Source organism: Arachis hypogaea, chromosome 11, assembly GCF_003086295.3.
Source record: "Arachis hypogaea cultivar Tifrunner chromosome 11, arahy.Tifrunner.gnm2.J5K5, whole genome shotgun sequence".
Taxonomy (NCBI): Eukaryota; Viridiplantae; Streptophyta; class Magnoliopsida; order Fabales; family Fabaceae; genus Arachis; species Arachis hypogaea.
The window spans coordinates 22,955,768-22,958,893 of NC_092046.1; the positions used below are offsets into that span (position 1 = coordinate 22,955,768).

General features: G+C 42.8%; 1 non-coding gene across 1 annotated transcript; it reads left to right on the forward strand.

The window, feature by feature from the left end:
* Window positions 1-2,311: 2,311 nt before the first annotated feature.
* LOC112724536 (small nucleolar RNA R71) lies at window positions 2,312-2,419 on the forward strand. The gene has a single exon (XR_003163694.1). It is a non-coding gene; the product is annotated as a small nucleolar RNA R71 (small nucleolar RNA).
* Window positions 2,420-3,126: the final 707 nt, after the last annotated feature.

A 3,126-nucleotide genomic window follows, 5' to 3' on the forward strand; every position in this document is an offset into this window, starting at 1 on the left:
GGAAGGTTTCGGCCATATGGGTGGGTTTGGGTGGGAAATTGGTTTCGAATTTTTGAAGGTGGGTGGAGTTTATGAGGTAGGTTTATGGGGAAGAGTGGATGGATATGAGTGGTGAAAAGGTGATGGGGAAGAGAGTTTGAGGTGATTAGTGAAGGGTTTTTGGGGAAGAGTGTTTATGGGGTTGTGTGAAAGAGAGTGGTGAGAAGAAGTGAGTGGAGGTAGGTGGGGATCCTGTGGGGTCCACAGATCCTGAGGTGTTCAAGGATTTACATCCCTGCACCCATTAGGCATGTAAAAATGCCTTTGCACACAACTCTGGGCGTTCAGCGCCAGGTTGGTGGCCATTTTGGGCGTTCAACGCCCATTTGTGTGCCATTTCTGGCGTTGAACGCCAGAACCATGCCTGTTCTGGCGTTCAGCGCCCAGAAGCTGCCCATTTTGGGCGTTCAGCGCTAGAACCATGCTCTGTTCTGGCGCTGAACGCCAGACAGATGCTCCTCCAGGGTGTGATTTTTCTTCTGCTGTTTTTGATTCCGTTTTCAATTTTTATATTTATTTTGTGACTCCACATGATCATGAACCTATAAAGACATATAATTAAGAAAAATATAGTTAGATAAATAAAAATTGGTTGCCTCCCAACAAGCGCTTCTTTAATGTCAATAGCTTGACAGTGGGCTCTCATGGAGCCTCACAGATGTTCAGAGCATTGTTGAAACTCTCCAACACCAAACTTAGAGTTTGACTGTGGGGGCTTGGGTTGACTCTGCTTTGAGAGAAGCTTTTCATGCTTCCTCTCCATGGTTGCAGAGGGAGATCCTTGAGTTTTAAACACAAGGGAGTCCTCATTCCATTGAAGGACTATTTCACCTCTGTCAACATCAATCACAGCTCTTGCTGTGGCCAGGAAAGGTCTTCCTAGGATGATGGATTCATCCTCTTCCTTTCCAGTATCCAGAACTATGAAATCAGCAGGGATGTAAAGGCCTTCAACCTTTACTAACACGTCCTCTACTTGTCCATAAGCCTGTTTTCTTGAACTGTCTGCCATCTCTAATGAGATTTTAGCAGCTTGCACCCCATAGATTCCCAGTTTCTCTATTACAGAGAGGGGCATGAGGTTTATTCCTGAACCAAGGTCACATAGAGCCTTAAAGATCATGGTGCCTATGGTACAGGGTATTATGAACTTTCCAGGATCCTGTCTCTTCTGAGGCAATGTCAGTTGATCCAGATCACTTAGTTCATTGATGAACAAGGGAGGTTCAACTTCCCAAGTATCAATGCCAAATAATTTGGCGTTCAGCTTCATGATTGCACCAAGAAACTTGGCAGTTTGCTCTTCAGTAACATCCTCATTCTCTTCAGAAGAGGAATACTCATCAGAGCTCATGAAGGGCATAAGGAGGTTCAATGGAATCTCTATGGTCTCTAGATGAGCCTCAGAGTCCTTTTGTTCCTCAGAGGGAAGCTCCTTATTGATCACTGGACGTCCCAGGAGGTCTTCCTCCTTGGGATTTGCGTTCTCCACTCCCCTTGTAGGTTCGGCCATGGTGCTTATGTCAATGGCCTTGCACTCTCCTTTTGGGTTCTCTTCTGTATTGCTTGGGAGAGTACTGGGAGGGATTTCAGTGATCCTTTTACTCAGCTGGCCCACTTGTGCTTCCAAATTTCTAATGGAAGACCTTGTTTCATTCATGAAGCTCATAGTGGCCTTGGATAGATCAGAGACTAGATTTGCTAAATTAGAAGCTTTTTGTTCAGAGTTCTCTGTCTGTTGCTGAGTGGATGATGGAAAAGGTTTATTATTGTTAAACCTATTTCTTCCACCATTATTAAAGCCTTGTTGAGGCTTTTGATCCTTCCATGAGAAATTTGGATGATTTCTCCATGATGAGTTATAGGTGTTTCCATAAGGTTCACCTAAGTAATTCACCTCTACTATTGCAGGGTTCTCAGGATCATAAGCTTCTTCTTCATAAGAATCCTCTTGAGTACTGTTGGATGCAGCTTGCATTCCATGCAGACTCTGAGAGATCATATTGACTTGCTGAGTCAATATTTTATTCTGAGCCAATATGGCATTCAGAGTATCAACTTCAAGAACTCCCTTCTTCATAGGCGTCCCATTACTCACAGGATTCCTTTCAGAAGTGTACATGAACTGGTTATTAGCAACCATGTCAATGAGTTCTTGAGCTTCTGCAGGCGTTTTCTTTAGGTGAATGGATCCACCTGCAGAAGTGTCCAGTGACATTTTTGATAGCTCAGATAAACCATCATAGAATATATCCAGGATGGTCCAATCTGAAAGCATGTCAGAAGGACACTTTTTGGTCAACTGTTTGTATCTTTCCCAAGCTTCATAGAGGGATTCACCTTCTTTCTGTCTGAAGGTTTGAACATCAGCTCTAAGCTTGCTCAGCTTTTGAGGAGGAAAGTACTTGGCTAAGAAAGCCGTGACCAGCTTATCCCAAGAGTTCAGGCTGTCTTTGGGTTGAGAATCCAACCATAATCTAGCTCTGTCTCTTACAGCAAAGGGGAAAAGCATGAGCCTGTAGACTTCAGGATCTACTCCATTAGTCTTAACAGTATCACATATCTGCAAGAATTCAGTTAAGAACTGAAAAGGATCTTCAGATGGAAGTCCATAAAACTTGTAGTTCTGCTGCATCGGAGAAACTAATTGAGGTTTCAGCTCAAAGTTGTTTGCTCCAATGGCAGGAATGGAGATGCTTCTTCCATGTAAATTGGAATTAGGTGCAGTAAAGTCACCAAGCATCTTCCTTACATTATTATTATTTTCGGCTGCCATCTCCTCTTCCTGTTCGAAAATTTCTGAAAGGTTATCTCTGGATTGTTGTATTTTAGCTTCTCTTAGTTTCCTTTTCAGAGTCCTTTCAGGTTCTGGATCTACTTCCACAAGAATGTTCTTATCCTTGCTCCTGCTCATATGACAAAAAAGAGGGCACAGAAAAATAATAATAATAATAGAGATCCTTTATACCACAGTATAGGGATCCCTTTGTAAGTGGAAGAAAAGGGGGAGACAAAGAATGTAATATAATGGAAGAAACACAAGTGTGAGGAGGGTTGAGATGTGAGATGAGATGTTAGTAGATGAAT